This window comes from Argiope bruennichi, chromosome 7 (genome assembly GCF_947563725.1).
Source record: "Argiope bruennichi chromosome 7, qqArgBrue1.1, whole genome shotgun sequence".
Classification (NCBI taxonomy): domain Eukaryota; kingdom Metazoa; phylum Arthropoda; class Arachnida; order Araneae; family Araneidae; genus Argiope; species Argiope bruennichi.
This window is the reverse complement of record NC_079157.1, coordinates 105,031,943-105,049,547: the sequence shown is the minus strand read 5'-3', so window position 1 is coordinate 105,049,547 and position 17,605 is coordinate 105,031,943. Positions and strand designations below refer to the sequence as shown.

Genomic DNA, 17,605 nt, shown 5'->3' with positions numbered 1-17,605 from the left:
TTTAATTTCTCATAATATGAATAAATTTTTAAACCCTAGAATAGAATAGAAAAAAAAGGGGGGGGGGGAGGAGCGAGTCTTTTATGATAATGTAGAATGCGAAAGACGACACAAACTCCACAGCACCTGAACAACCAAAGGACATTAAAATGTGGACAGAATGGCCTTGACATAATATGCATAAATATCTGAAGATGCGCCAAATATATCACGACTTTTAGAAGGTTCGAAAAAAATCGGCGGGAACTGCGCCGCTCACGAATTTTATTATTTCCTGTTATGCAGCTGAAGAAGTTACATCTTTTCGGAGCTTCGGTAAGTTTTTAAATTTGTATATTTTTGTAAATTAACTTTCTGGAATAAAAAGAAATGACGCAATCGTCAGAAAATTGATCATTGAACTGTGGGTGAAACTGCAAGTTTTCGATTTCCTTCAGATTGAAAGAGAAAAAAAAAGTGTTGGAATTATGTCTGTCATCCTGTGAACATGATGTTTCATAAACGCTTTACTAAACGAATGAAATTTCATAAATGATCCTTACATCAAACGTGTCGATTTCTATCAAAATGTCGGTAAACATCAATGCATGAAAAATATCCATGCTACGTCTATGAGAAAAATAAAAATAAAAACACATCGAGTAAATGTACGAAATTTAGCATAAACTCAAAAATTTGAAATTAAATTTGTTGGTGAATTTATTATCATTTGTTTTGTTCATTTAAGTATCTATGAAAGCCATAATGAAAAACAACAAACTAACTAGATCGATAAATTTAGTATGTGATATTTATATCAAAATGACATCTGTAATCTTGCAAAATTACATTATCTGTTTTGGGATTATATCTGCCAAAGCATTAACTACTTGCATGTTTTACTGTCAGTGTAGGTGCGAACGCAAATACGTAACGAGCTAGAAAAGTGAAATTTTTGTATTTGGTATTTGTTTTCTTTGTTTCTTATGGCACTTGCCACTGACAAGCCCGTTGTTACGAAGACAGCGATTTAAGCCTGAGGGGGACGTCTCTTATTTTTTTTATATCAGCGCCAACTAGGGCCAAGAGTACGACTTTGCTACTCACGCATCACTCATTCGCTTGCACAACCCCTTTTTACAGGAGGGCACATTCACACATCTCACAGATAGAACAACAGAAGAACAACCATGCCCAAACCGGGACTCGAACCCGGGACGCCCAGATCACGGGGAAGACGCGCTACCCCTATGCCAGGACGCCGGCTCGGTATTTGTATTTCGGCCTGTATCAACTTTGTGACTCAATCGATTAACCGAAATACCAGAACAAAATAGTTAGTAGGAAGCTAAATACAAGCTGTGTCATAATATAGAAGTGGAAGAAAGAATTTCCTTAGGTTATTTTTCTTAAAACGAATTTAAAAAATTAATAGTCGCATTGTCAGTTTTTTTCAATTTCGCATTCTAACCCAGATAATTTCAACTTGTAGTGCACCTATTTCTGGAGATAACGCTGTGAACCAGTTAACGTAAACGAAAATATTGTTTCTAATATATATATACAGGGTGTTCATTAATTATTGTCGGCGTTTCCGTACCTCATAACTTTCGAATAAAAAATATTACGCAAAAACCGATTACGTATTCGTAAATTACAACTCAAAGAATTTTATTAATGATATTAAAGTGTAAAGCTTGCACAATTTGCAATTTGTAGGCATTAAGCTGAAGACGATTATGTATTCGTAAATTACAACTCAAAGAATTTTATTAATGATATTAAAAAGATTAATGAATTTACACATGGCTGCCCTTGGTGGCTCGTAATACATCGAGACGAAATTCGATTTCCCTTCAAGTGTTCTCCAGCATTTGTGGGGTAACATTTTGGATCGCAGTAACAATTCTGCGCTTCAGTTCATCAAGGGAGGGCACAGGGGTCTTGTACACAATGTTCTTGACAAACCCCCATAGAAAGAAGTCCAGAGGTGTTATATCTGGTGATCTCGGAAGCCATGGGATTGGTCCACCTCTTCCACACCATCTGTCGGGAAAGTTCTCGTCTAAAAAGTCACGTACAATCATGCCCCAATGTGGGGGTACACCATCCTGTTGAAATATCACATCTAGCTGATGTTTCTGCATCTGAGGAACCGCATACATCTCCAGCATATCAAGGTATGTCACGGAGTTTATTGTTGTTTCAGCAAAGAAGAAAGATCCAATAACTTCAGTATGTGATAAAGCGCACCAAACATTCACCTTTGGACTTTCTCTTTCCAATTCTCGATAATCGTGTGGGTTCTCCAAGCACCATATTCTACAGTTTTGCTTATTCATTTTTTTCTGACGCATGAAAAGTGGATTCGTCACTGCTGAACCATTTCCGAAGATAATTTTCATCATCCTCAATTCGAGTCAAAATTTGTTCAGCGAACTCAAAACGACGCGTTTTATCATTCGGGTGTAAAGCTTGCACAATTTGCACTTTGTAGGCATTCAGATGAAGGCGGTTATGGAGAACGTTCCATATCGTCGTATGCGGCATATGTATCTGCTTGTCTCGTTGATTTTCGTGGACTGCGAGTAAACGTTTCTTGGATGCGATCAACATTTTCCAGCGAAGTGCTCGGTCTTCCCGCTCCCTTTTGGTGTAGAACGCTACCAGTTTCCTGAAATTGTGTTAACCAGCGTCTGATAGAATTATCCGAAGGAGGATCTTTCTTGTACGTGGTCCTGAAGCGACATTGAGTAGTTATGACTGATTTAGTTTCGAAAAACCACCATACACACATTGCTTTTTTTTGCACGATCGCTTTTATTTATGACGTCATAATTACCCAGACTGCAAATGCGCTAAGATCGCATTGTTGCCACGTAAATTTCTTTCAGTTGTAATTTACGAATACGTAATCGGTTTTTGCGTAATATTTTTTATTCGAAAGTTAAGAGGTACGGAAACCCCGACAATATTTAATGAACACCCTGTATATATATATATATATATATATATATATATATATATATATATATATATACCATCAATAAAAATACAGTGAAAAAATACATAACATGAATATATTTGAAATCTATAAAAATAAAATTGCATAACTGTTGGTTTAATTTTTCCTATACAATTACACAGTCCTGGACAGATTCAAGCGAAATTTTTGAAGCACATGTTTCTTAGCATCTAAAAGGATTAACTGCGCTTTAAAAAATTTTTTTCTGCTCTCTTCTGACAAGGATGATATAAAGGTGAAACAATTTTTTTTTTCCAACGTAACTTCAAAATATATCATAGCAAAAAATTATTTTTTCAGTATCTCAAAATTAAAAAAAAAAATAGCGTTTCAGTAGGAACAGCATCATTTCCATACATGTTTTCTCTGATTTTTAATATTTTTTTTTTAAAAATTAGTCTGAATAAATTGTATTCCATTTTTTTAGTCAAAATATTAAACGTATTTCACTGTTTAATCACATCTCTCTTTCGCGCACTTTTTCTATGTTAGGCTACTTTTTTCAGATATTTTCATTTACTTGGAATAAAAGAAAAGAATTTAATATGTACGTCTAGTAATTCAATATTAAACACTGTCTTTTAAAGCTGTTGAAATTTTTTAACTGTTGTCTCAGATTTTTCCCCATATTTTAGCATTTCTAAAATTTTAATGCTCTCAAGTGGCATGTCAATTTTTTTCGCTTGAATTCATCGAATAAGATTTTATTTTATGATAAATTTGTTAACTTTTATTGCCTTATTATATATTTTATCGCACGTGTTTTTTTATCGTACTTTTTATGATTATTCAACAGACATTTCCTTTTAGCCTTCCTTTTTTATTTTCTCGTACACAAAATGTAAAGATAGTAATCGTCAAAAAATTCTATCTCGAGATTTTGACGAATCTTCCTGTTTTAGACCGTCCTGAAATCGGAAAAAAAAAATAATTTTGGAAAGTGTCTGTTTGTCTGTGATAAAGGTAATTCAAAACCGCTTTTAGCTAGACAGATGAAATTTGGTATATGGACTTCAGAACAAATTTATAGATTTCTATCAAAGTTTGAGCAAAATCCGTTCATTGGAAGTCTGCCTGTCCGGATGTTCGCATATAAGTTAACACAATAACTACAAAACAAAGACAGTTAAATTGATAAAATTCGGTACACAAGTTTAAAATCTATAGAGTAGAAACCTATAAATTTTTAGCCAAAAACCAAGAAAGCGTTGATCGTCTGTCGGTTTGTACTTTCAGAAATCATATAAACGCGATAACTCAAAAACGCAGTTAAATAAATGTATCAAATTTGGTACATGATTTTTCAACTACACGTATAATTCTGTGTCAAATTTATATTCCAATCGTTTGTGGAAAAGGCGTCTAAAACACAAATTCGATTTTTGGATACTATTTACCTTTATGCCAGGAATTAATAGCCAAAAAGCTCACAAAGAATCGTACGAGAGATTTAATAAGAATGCTAAATTCACGTCAAAGGTTAATATTTCTTAACTATTGTATGCTAATGCCATTCAAGGCTTTCTGTACGATAAAACTTTTATTAGAATATATTCGAGAAAGTTTTGGGAAGATCACCCCCGCTGAATTTTATAATTTTTTGGCCTTATTTTAACTTCGAACTATCCAGAATTCGGGATTTTTTTTCTCCTGTTAATAACTGTTGCCATATCATATATTACAAAATTTAAGTATCGGGGTTTGAATATTTGATTAAACATAATAGGAAATTTGGGAATCGATGCGTTTGAAATAGAATGGATACAAATGGAGAATATTAAGCTGTTCCAATTTAAAAATATTTAATAAAAAATACAACAAAATATTTTCTAAATATATAATTATTTATATGCGCGTTAGCATTCTTCAACGTTCACATTCCATTTTACTTCGTGAAAATTATTTATTTTTGCATTATCCGAATTTGTAACTGCAAAAATTCTCTTTGCAATTGATATTAAAATGTCTATGTGTGCTATTATATGAGGTATTAAATCTTAGCCATTTTCTATCTAACACTAATGAGTTTTTGAATTGCATTTTTTGACGTTGTTAATTCTTAAAAGTCTGTTAAAAAACCAATATGAAGTTCCTAAAAGCTTTAAACAATGGAAAAATCCATGAATATTTGCAGAAACAACAACAACAAAAAAATGGTTTGAATTACATAGCATCAATGAAAAATACTGTCTCAAAAAAAAGTATAAGAGCAAATTTAAAAAATTGCAAAATTAGGCAAGGGCAGATGCAGAAATCAAATTAATATCATTGAAAAAATATCTTTTTTTTTTAAATTTCAAGGTGATTTGAAAAAAATATTTTTTGTGACAATATTTATAGAAAATATTTTGAAAAAAATGTCTAAATATTATTTAATATTTAATTAATAAAAATTCTAATTGAAATTTCAGTACATTCGTTTTGAAGTGCACATCCAAAAATTATATATTAATATATTAAAATTATATATTATATTATATATATATTAAAATTAATTATATATGTATATATATATTATATATTATCATTCTCCAAATTATATATGTGCAAAATTTTAACTCTAGATCCAATTATCTGCTTTGTAGACCAACAAACACTCATTGCTTTTGACACTCAGACACCCATTTGCTTTTGTTAGTAACAACAGATGTAACGATGCCATAACGCGTCTGCATAGGCGAATATAATATAATATAATATAAAGCAGTAGCTTAACTAAACTGTATGTAGTCTCCCTGTAAATGTTAGGATAAATTCATTTAATAATAATAAACTAAAAATTAAATAAATAAGCATGCCCCTTTGGGATTTTACAAGTCCTACCACACTATAGCTACAAAAATTGCAATAAAATCGCAAAAGGTTTAAAACAAGCTCGCTTTAAATCTTTCAAAAAATCTCAAAAGATCCCGCCAATCAAGCAAAATAATAATCTCTTTACCTCAATAATTATCAAGTAAAAGTGTTAACAGTCTGGAAACGACAAATCTAAAATTGAAAAAAAGTAACTCGAGTAACTAAGAAGATTTAGAAGTAACAGGATATAACCAATTGCGAATGCGATGAACGTCAGTCAAGTTGCAATTTACAAAAAAACAGCTGACAGTCGTGGAGTGCGAAATTGATTTCATAATTTCTTTTGCTGTCAGCCAAAAAGTAAGCTGTAGCAGCTGGCAGTCTTAATGCTTTAGATAGACAGTTTACGCAGAGCGTCTGTTAACTTTCTTTACTTTTTCGTTTTAGTTAGCTATAACTTATACAAATCATATCTATTGAAATTTATTTTCTCCTATACAGAGTATATAGAGAGAAAGTACTGCAATTGTTTAAAAAGATTCGAACTCGAAATTTTGATGCATCTAGATTTTAGACATATCTGATATCGGCAAAGGCATATTTTTTGGAAATATGGCTATCTTTCTGTTTATAATCAAAATAACTATCTATAAAGTGCTTAAAGCGAAACGAATGATATTAGACATGCGATCTTTATACCAAGTTTGTAAATTTCAAAGAAATTTCGAACAATATACATTTAAAGAAATTTTTTCTATTTGCTCTTATACAAAGTGAGCATAGTAACTGCAAAACGCGAAGAATACAATAAATAAAACTTGATACATAATTTCAGTGCCTAAAATGTCGAATTTTGTCAAATAATTGTCAGTCACTTTGCACTTTCTCATACATGTAAACCTGCTAACTTAGAAATATAAATAGTCAGATAAACGAAATTTGGTAAGTGGTTTTATCACTAAAATTATTATTTTATATCAAAATTTGGTTTTAATTGACCAAAAGAAAATGTCTCCAAAATGTATACTTGGATTTCTTTACTATACTACTGTGGTGGTAACTTCATAAGCCAGATAACCACCTCCGGAAAGGAGTGTACACTTTTGTCTAGTGGCTTTGTTACTCGGCTGTGAACCCTAACGTTGAGCGTTCGAACTTTAAACTTGCACATTAGTGACCCTGGTTCTGAACAAACGTAACTGTCGTGGCGCTATCTGCCCGCAGTAACCACTGACACATGCTCGCCGTCTCCTGCCATAACGCTTGGCGCGACAATTACGTTCGTCGCTCGCCATAACTGGCGCGATAAAACTGCACCGACTCACTGTTGGGGGAGTATTGTGGTAGTAACTTCATAAGCCAGATAACAACCTCCAGAAAGGAGTGTACACTTTTGTCTAGGGGCTTTCTTATTCGGCTATGCTAACGTTGCGAGTTCGAACCTCAAACTTGTACACTACTAATGACAAAATGCTCATTCTTTGAAAATAAAGGTATGAGCATCTGTGCCGTTCATGGCCTTGCCCAACTGTTATTAGAGGAAATAAAGCATTTAATTGGGAGTAAGTGAGAAAGTTTCGGGGAGACTACTCGCTCTAGTTGCTTAGAAAATATTTTTGGAACTATGCCTGATTTAGAATTTTTGCAATTATGCCGATTTATGGGTGAATAGGATGATTCGAAAACACAATTTACATGAGATTTTATCGCCAGAATTGTAGATTTATGTCAAATTTTAGTCAGAATGCATAGAACGGTTGGTTATCCGTCATTATGAATGTATGTGAACCCAGTAATGTTGCAAGCTAGGTAGACAAAAGTCATTTTCCAACAAAATTATAACTGAGTACAAAATTTTGGATCATATCTGTCTGCCGAGAAGAGAAGACACTTTTGAATTTTTAATTTCGATATATTCCATCACGGCAAATTATGTTTAAAGACAGAAATGATGGCCAAAACACGTGTCCGTCTCCATCGCGACACAGGAGTAAAAGAGACCGAAATTTTCCCTTCAGTGGGTTTTACAATGAGATTTTGATAGGAATTTCTTTGACACGTGTTGATTTAGATAGGGAAATATAGGTATCTTTAAAAGAATGTACTGAACATTAAGGATATTTATTCTTCCACACGGAGCCTGAGAAAATGCAGAAGTAATATTTTTATAGAACGTATGGACAATTATATAAATAAATAAAAGTGGAATTGGATCAGGAAATAAAGACAATTTTAGAATGAAAATATGGGTTAAATTAAGATGAAAATTGGGAGATTAATTAAGATTTAATTTAGATTAAAACATATCGTTACATATATGTAAGTATCATTTTATGTGAAGTAGGATGCAGGTTTGAAGACAATGAATATTTCGTGACGTCATTTTATTTCATTTTGAGGAAGCAGGCATATGTACAAGCGATGAGCACACAGAACGACACAGAAAGGAATGAGGAAAAAACTCTTGGACATTTTATCCCTGGTCTTATATAACCAGAGAAATTGATAGGGAAAATATTTCTTTATAGTGCTAATATATAATGAGATTTTGATAGGGATTTTCCTACACGCGTTGACAAGGCAGGGGAAACACAGGGAGGTTTTAAAAAAGATTTTGTCTCGTCAGCGGTATTTTATCCCTTCACGCGGAGTGTGGGAAAGTTAGGCTTTTAGCCGATTCAGCAATTTTACAAAGCTCTCTTGAATTAATTACGTAGAGAAAGTGGAATTGGATCAAGAAATAAGGGAATATTCAAGAAATAATAGAATATATGTGGAAGTATATTCTATATGAAAATCGAGGGAAAAATACTCTCTCTGTTTTTTTTTTTTTATGGTGGTTTAATTTGGTAATATTTTAAGATGAGTAATGCGATGAAGCCTTCTTTTTTTTAATCTTGTTTTATTGTGAAACAAAGTGAACGCCCAACAAAGTTTAATCTGCAGAGTTAGACAGGCGACATTCACGATAATGCGACTGATATAGCATTGTTTTCAGATGGAGATACGTTAAGTGAAACTAAAAGCTGAAGAAAGTGTTTAATATCAACTGAGTAATCTTTAGAAAAAAAAATCTGCAATTTTATCTTCTATTTTTTTTAATGTCTTATTTTATCTCCTAAATGCACGCTGAAGAATAAGTTAAGAGAAGCGTATTTTTATATCTTCTTTTACTAGAAAAAAAATTTATGGACATAATTCCATGAAAAAGAAAAAAATATATATATTAAAAAAAAGATTAGAACTCCTATCATGAAACGTATTATTTAATGCTTTAGGTTTCATTTGTTTAACTTGACAAGTCGCTACAATTTTAATATAATGTTTTTTACATGGCCGAATTTATAGAAAAAAAAATACTAACCACAAAGAATTATGTTTACAAAGCGCTTTTTTACTTTTCTATATACAAAGAAAAAGTATTATGGTCATAAAAACATTCAGAGTCGAGATCTTGGTGAATTTCCATATTTCAGATCTCCTTTAACATATCCATTTAAAGGAAGTTTGTCTTAATTTGGTCTAGTACATGTGAAAACGATAAATACAAAGTGTAAAAGTCTAGATCAGTAAAATTTAATTATTAATCAGCGATAGCATATAAATTATAGATCTATATCATATTTTAAACCAAATCCACCAAAAAATCAACTTTTTGTCTGGATTTGTTGCCAATCTATTTGTATATTCACATACATGCAAACACGATTTTTTTTTAATGTTTAGTAGCATTTTGATTATACGTCTTTTCATTTACATATAATTTTACGTCAGTCCTTTGAAAGAATTATAAACAGCGCTACACAGTACTTAGTTTAAAAAATAAACTCGCATTGACGTAGAACCTGAATAAACACACTGCTCAAACCGTCTGTATTCTTGTTTTATAATCAAAATGAGCCAAATTATTTCTTTCTCGCTGGTTGGGCAGTTATTATTCTGAATTATCTAATGACTTCATGGTGAAGGTGACCAATCTTTCATTTTACATAGCACGAAGAGAGAATTTATAAATGAAATATTTACTGATTTAGGGTAATAGAACATACAAAATTAAATTAAAATATGAAAAACAATAATTGGTACCAAAATATTTTGCTTTTTTTTATTTTCAATAATAAATTTCAGGATTTATTTTATACTAGCTTTTACCCGCGACTTCGTACGCGTGGAAATAGATTGGAATTTATAGCATCAATGGCTTTATCTTTTGTTACTCCTGCGCATGCATGAATTTTCAACGCCAATTGGGGCAACACAAATGTATGAATTTTCTAGGCCAGTTGGGGTAACGCAATATAGATTATAAATTTTTAATTTCCTTTATTCTGTTTTATTTTAAATCAAAAGTACTCCAGAATGAATCCGAAAGATCGTTAATGTTTAATTTTAAATGTATCGATCACTAAGAAAATAAACAGAATCGTTTGAAATAATAGTCAAAATCATGTTAAGCCTAATCTCATTGGCGTGGGGGGGGGGAACTCTGAAGTTTTACTCATTTTACGATTTTTGGCGGGAAAGTTAGTTTTTAATTAATAAACAATTAACCACTCAATTAAACGGGATAAATAGTAGCCTATGTCCTATTCCAGACTATAATCTATCTCTCAGCTAAATTTCATCCAATTCTGTTCAGCCGTTCTGGCGTGATTGACTAACAAACATCCATCCATCCAAACTTTCACATTTATAATAGTAATATAGATAGTAGTGTTGCTTGAACTTCCCGGTGAAGGTGACCAAACTTTCATTTTACATAGCACGAAAAGAGAATTTATAGATGAAATATTTGTTGATTTAGGGTAAGAGAACACGCAAAATTAAATTAAAAAGTGAAGGACAATAATTGGTACCAAGATATTTTGCTTTTTTTTTTTGGTTTTCAATAATAAATTTAAGGATTCATTTTATATAACAGTGTTGCTTGAACTATTTGCATTGTATATGCATTCTGCTTTCCAAAAGAAATCTGCGGTGCAAATAATCTTAAGGTAAAAATTTTTGAGATCCGATAAATTGAAAAAGATGATGTCGTGTCCGCGTTACCACGGAAAGAGGGTGCAATAGCTTCTGAGGGTAAAGATCCCTGAGTACCCGAGGGCAGAAGTCTGACTTCTAGTTCATATGAAGATGAAACTCATACATTCGCTTGCACAACTCCTTTTTACAAGGGGGCACATTCACACACCTCACAGATAGAACACAGATGAAGAACAACCGTGCCCGAACCGGGATTCGAACCCGGGATGCCCAAATCACGGGGAAGATGCGCTACCCCTTGGCAAGATCCCCCACCTTCTAACTCTCCGACCCGCCCGAAGGCACACGGATTTAAACCATAAAACTGAATTACCGGGCCGCCACAACAGTAACATTGGCGGGAACTGTGGTTGAGTCCTAAGGGCCATCACCGGCCACGGTACAACCCTCCCCGAAGGAAGTACGTCCTGTCATCGATGGGAGGAGTCAGATCCCCCACCTATTAGTGTACCCTCCAGGGTGGTGAGATCCAACCACCATGCCGGAAGCATCTCATCCTCATTTCGAGGTGCCCCCCGGGGGTTTCTACCCCTTGGCAAAAAGGAAGCATTTATTAACTATTAGCCGCATTTGGCGACCAAGAATATTGTTTTGTTGTTTGCAATTACATCCTTTAAGCATCATTTAATGCTCATCGTTTCCCCAAGAAAAGAATTTTAAGCACCAAATTACAGCAGACATCAAAGTCGTGTAATTTTAATAGTCTTTTATGCATCAATCTACATATGAATCAATCCTAATAGAATCGTGCTGTCAAAAACACAACTTTCAGAATAACTTATTTTCTAACTGTCACAGCGTTGCAACTTCATTGTCTTCTTTCTCATGTAAAGAACACAGATATTGAATTAAATAGATTCTTCCTTCTTCAGCTTACGACAATGGAAGGAAATCACACTATAAAGTATTTGAAAGAATAAAAACAATTTCAACTTTACGCCATTAGTGAAATCTAGTGTTGTGAAAATGATGTTAAAAACTATTTAAAAAAATGCCAAAACGTGGAAAAATTTGCACGACAATTAAAATGTTATCGTTAAAAAGAAATTTTTAAAAATTTTAAACAGTGTAAATATTAATGAGAGCATCACGGAAAAATATAAAATATCACTTAATTTTTATTTAAAAAAAATTCTTATTCAAATTCCCGAACAATCTCTCCGAAATGCATATTCCTACCGTCCAAATTTGTGAGAAATTTGCTAGCTGTATGTCGACTGGTTTGTTCTGAGAAAGTGCAACAATACACAGATAATTATCTTTTATTATTAGCAGAAATAAGCAGAGCTCCACATAGTGCTGTGAACACGTTGAATATTACGGAAATTATAGCTATGATTATCTGATACAAAACTAAAAACGGAGTAAAAAACTGATTTTGCGCTTTCATTTTTCTTTGTTTACATTTGATAAACTAGAGTTGATAAAAATTAAAAGAAATTACTGAAACTAAAAAGTGTCCTGCACCGGATAATCTCAGAATTTAGTTTATATAAAAATAATTTTCCTAATTTTTGATTTTCTAATTTGACTCTTTAGAAATCAACAATGAAGTAAAACTTCTCCCAGAGTTGGCCTATCATTGGGAAAAAAGAAAATGGCTCCTTGGCAAATCTATGAAGAAGTAAAACAGTCCTCAGTGGATCATTGCATCGACGAGGTAATTCTTTGTATCTATATACATAAAAGCTGATGTATGTGTCACAGAAATCACTTTACTTCTTATTATCCAATGGCAACAGTGAAAGTAAACAGAGCGCCTTACAAATGTTTAAGACTGCTTCATTGATTGTTTTTATACCTGCTCTTGATTTGATGTTTTGCTTATTAATAGAGATGTAAATGTTAATAAAAATTCTTTGGGGACAGCTGGCATTCAATGATGTCAAAGAAAACAAGTTGTAAAAGGAATAGGATAAAAAAAATTTAACAAGCGTTAAAATAGGTTTAACAAGTCACTAGATAGATAATCGCTATGGTTTGATAGTTACATATTAATCGCTTAAATAGTTCATAATCTGGGTGAACAAGCTGGTCACTAAAGGCGGCTAGTATTAGGAAAACAATTAATTAAAAATCAATGAATAAAAGTATTTTGATTGTTACAAATTAGAGTGATATGCTCGAATAATCACTTCAAAAATTTGAAAAATCTAATGGAATCAGAAATTTAATTTCAATTCTTAAAGTTTTTCGGGAAAAAAGTGATAAATTTTAAAAAATTTCTCAAAATTCAATAAGTTGTCAAAAATAAATTTATTTAAGTCTACAATTGTTTGCTCTCTTTGACGATTAACAGATTTTTTTTGTTGACAATGATTAAAAACAATACTACGAACAAATAGGCTTGAAAAATCATCCAAAATCTCAAAAAAACATTAAATAAAAAAATATTCTACATTAAATTTTTAAATTCAAGCTACGAGGTGTATTAAGGTATTGTGGCGGATTGGTATGAGCGAGGATATAAACCTAAGACCTTATGGTTCGCAGCCCAGTAACATGACCACAATACAAAAGCAATTGCCCGTGTAGCGTAGCTGTTCACTGACTTATAAGCTTTCACCACAGTATCATTACTACTTAATTATTAGCATGAATTTCGTGCTAATAGAAATAATAGATTTGTCTGGACCCTATAGTTTATATACATATAAACATATTCTTTTATAAGAATAATTAGATTATCAGATAAAATTATTGAATACGTTTATTTGCTAATCATATCGAATCGTTTTCTGACTGGATATGCTTACCAACATTGAGAACTCAAAGAAAAACATTCTCTACCTCTGCTTTTAGGCAAAGACTTCTAAAAGACTGGCAAAAGACTTCCGAATGAAGTTGGGGATCAATAGTTTAAGAAAACCCTATTTTTATTTTCTCATTCGATTTATTCCAAGAGAAGATATTGCCTTTGTCAGAAAATTTCAAGTCAAGATTTTGATGAATCACATAGCATTTATTTTCATTGTAATGCAAAACGTATCTAATGCTATGGCATTCATTTTTTTTAAATCTAAAAATCAACTGCCTTTCACGACCATAAACTATTAATATGGGATATTATTAAAAATTTTACCTAGTTCATTGACAAGACTGAAAAACTATCGGTCTAAGAGAATTAATCTAATACAATTATGCATGAAAATTTTAAAAAATATTGTTACCTTTAAAGTTAATATACACTCATGTCCAAAATTAAGGTCACAAAACTGTTTTTCAAAGTAATTCTAAATGGCTACCAGTAAAATGTAAACAAACTATATTTTATATATTGTGAAGGACCGGTAACACGATATTGACCTTTGTTGTGGGAAAAAAATGTTGTTTAGCATTAGTTTTTGAGGAACTACTGTGAATATTGCATTAAACATTTTGTGAATATTGCATTAAAACCAAAAATTTAACCTGTTTCCAGTGAGAATGAATTATCATTATGGTTTAGACGATTCCTTGAGATGGAGAGCCGTTGGCAGGCTTGAAGCTGGGCAGTCTCAAGCGGAGGTGGCTCGATGATTACAAGTGGCACCGAAAGTGGTATCCAGGTTGTGGAATCAATTCCAAACAAGTGGTACTGTAACCAGGAAGGCCGGACAAAGCCGTCACAGAGCAACGACGCCTGCACAGGATCTCTATTTGGCATTTAGAGCACGATGGCATAGGCTGACAACGGCTCCTCAACTTGCTCGTGACCTTGCTGCTGCGTCTGGAATAAGAATTCCCAGACAAACAGTATACAGACGTCTAGCAGAGAGGGCCCTTTTTGCCCGGCGACCAGTTGAGTCCCTTTGACTGCATCCAACAGAAAAGCCCGGTTGTTGTGGTGCCGAACACATCAGTCTTGGGCACAGCAAGAATGAGGGCGTGTTCTTTTCAGTGATGAGTCGAGATTTACCGCACAGAGTCATACTCGTCGAATCTTCCTCTGGAGAGAACGAGGAGTTCGCTATCAATCCTCCTAGTAAAAGAAATCGACAGATTTGGTGGCAGAGGAATCCTTGCCTGGGGTGGAATAATGTTGGGCAGTCGTACACCACTGCACGTCTTCGATACGGGTACTTCCAATGCACATTGTTATAGGGATGATATCCTTGAAGCCTATGTAAGGTTGTTCCGGGGTGCTTTTGGCTCAGACTTCATGTTTATGGACGATAACGCGCGTCCACACAGAGACCAGATCGTTAATGATTTTCTTGAGGAAAGGATATTCGACGTATGGACTGGCCTTCGAGGTCTATGGATCCCCATCCTATTGAACATGTTTGGGATGGCCTCGGAAGAGCTATTGCTCAGCGTAACCCCCCTCCTTATATCCTCCAAGAGTTAAAAGCATCGCTTTTGGGAGAATGATGGGCTTTGTTGCCCTAAGCATTTATGGACATCCTCATAAACAGTATGAAAGCTCGTTGTAGAGCTGTATTGCAGTTCACGGTGGTCACACTCCATATTAGACAGACTTTTCCCGAGATAAATGCTCTATCTCTGATTCATAATGTATCACTTTTTGATATACCCTGTTTCTTAATTCCCAATTAAAATCTTTTCCATGTTGTTATGTGTCTATGTTCTTTCTTCCATTGTAGTGTACCTCGGTGCCGAATTTCGTGGCAACACAGTGAATAGCTTTTCATTTTTCGCAGATTTTATGTTTGTGACCTTAATTTTTGACATGAGTGTAGTTGGAGAATTCTGGAAATAATTCGGTTTATTTCCTGGATTCCTAGTTATTTCATGAAATAAGTTCTATGAAATAATGGATTCTTTTTTAACGATAACATAATATATCACGAAATAAAAGCGGAACTGAAATTCCTACTTCGGAGTTAATGCACAAAGAAAACAATTTAAAAAAAAATCATAATATGAACTTTGCTAAAAACATGTGACTCAATGTTTTTAGAAGGAAAATGAAGCTGCTTTCAATTTCACCATAACAATAAAAGCATTGTTACATATTGTGTATCGAAATAGCTTTAAAAAATTATTAAAATCAGAAAAAAAATGTATGAAAATGAAATTAAAATTATCAAAAAGACAATTATTTAAAGTTTTAATAGCATAAAAAGAACCATTTTTGCGAAATAATATTTTTGAATGAACTGAAAAACATTTAAATCTTGCTTAATTTTAAAGTTTTAAAAGCATAACACGAACAACTTTCATGAATTAATATTTTCGGATGAATTAAAAAACATTAAAATCTTTGCTTAATTTTAAATTTTTTAAAATCTTTGCTTCATTTTAAAGTTTTTAAAATCTTTGCTTCATTTTAAAGTTTTAAAAATCTTTGCTTAATTTTAAAGTTTTAAAAGCGGAACAGGAACCATTTTCATGAAATAATATTTTCGGATAAACTGAAAAACATTTAAATCTTGCGTAATTTTGTTAATATATATTTTAATATGTTTTTGGATAATGAATTATATATTTTAATCAATTATATATAATTGTTAAAATTAATGTATATTAATTAAGTTTTGGATTTTGAAAATATGTTAGCAATCTTTCCCTTACTTTGAAGAGCACATGTGTCAAATTTCTCTCTCTCTCTCTCTCTCTCTCTCTCTCTCTATATATATATATATATATATATATATATATATATATGTGGGAAGCGCTGACAGATCCCGTATCCTGTATGGCGCCATGCTGGCCATGTTGCGTCACGTCATTAATCACGTGATGCTTTCCCGCCATTATTGACAGACGAGAGTTGAGCAGTGAGACTGCAAGACGTGCAGCTCACGCTCATGTATCTTTTATGTTCTATGTAGTAATGTTTTGTCCTTTGTACTTTAATCTTAATAAATATATTTCACATATTAATGCTGGTCGTTGCCTTTTCCCACATTTTCGGGGGCTCGGCCTTTCTCGTGAATACCCCTAGCAAATCCCGCCAAATTGTTGAAAAGCTGTGGACGTTAGTACAATTTAAGACGTTAAATTGATGCTAAGAATTTTGATAAGAGTGGATTTTTGCCGTGGATATTTTAATGGACGTTAGTGCACGTTTTGGATGGATATGATTCAAGTGGAAACGTTAAAGGTTCAAGTACTTCGTGTTCTTGTGCAACTGTGCTGACATATACTGGCTGCTTTAAAAAAAAGGAACTTTTAAGAGTGAATAATTAGACTGCTCCCAACCAGGTAGGCGCAATTTTTTCCCAAGTTTGTAATTTATAGTATAGTACGTTACTTTATTCCATTCTCCCTTTAAATTTTAATCCCGAGTGAATGTGCATTAGTTCTGTTTTAATTCATTACAATGTCTTTAAAACTAGGCGATATTGAATTAATCGCTAACTCCCTTAAATATGCAAAAACTAATTCCGTAAAATTGCTTAACTCTGTGTTAGGTTACAGTAATTTTGACCATTCTTCTCGAAAAAGAATGAGAAATTTTGAAAGATTTGAAAATTTAGATGTAGAAAAACATAAACAAGAATTGCTGAAGATTTTTTCTTTATCTGATTTTATCTCCGTTTCTAATTTATTACACTTAGAAGTAACTGAGACCGACAAAGATGCTATGTGTGAAAATATTTTTAAAGCCCTAACAAATTTAAATGAATTTCAGAACTCGCTAGATATTAGTTTTTTATCGGAAACAGAAGAAAAACCTTTATCTCCTCAACAGATTTCTGAAACCGAAAGTTCAACAAGTAATGGGGGTAATAATTCTTCCTTCCCCATCCCCGTAACTTCAGACGAAACATTAATAAATAACAGTCAGGCATTAATTACTGGCGCCAAAAGGGA

At 32.9% G+C, this 17,605-nt stretch overlaps 1 long non-coding RNA gene across 1 annotated transcript; it reads left to right on the top strand.

Annotated features, from left to right (window-relative positions):
• The first annotated feature begins 230 nt into the window (after positions 1-230).
• Positions 231-15,399, top strand: LOC129975848 (uncharacterized). Its single transcript, XR_008785050.1, has 3 exons — positions 231-315; positions 12,383-12,503; positions 14,265-15,399. It is a non-coding gene; the product is annotated as an uncharacterized LOC129975848 (long non-coding RNA).
• Positions 15,400-17,605: the final 2,206 nt, after the last annotated feature.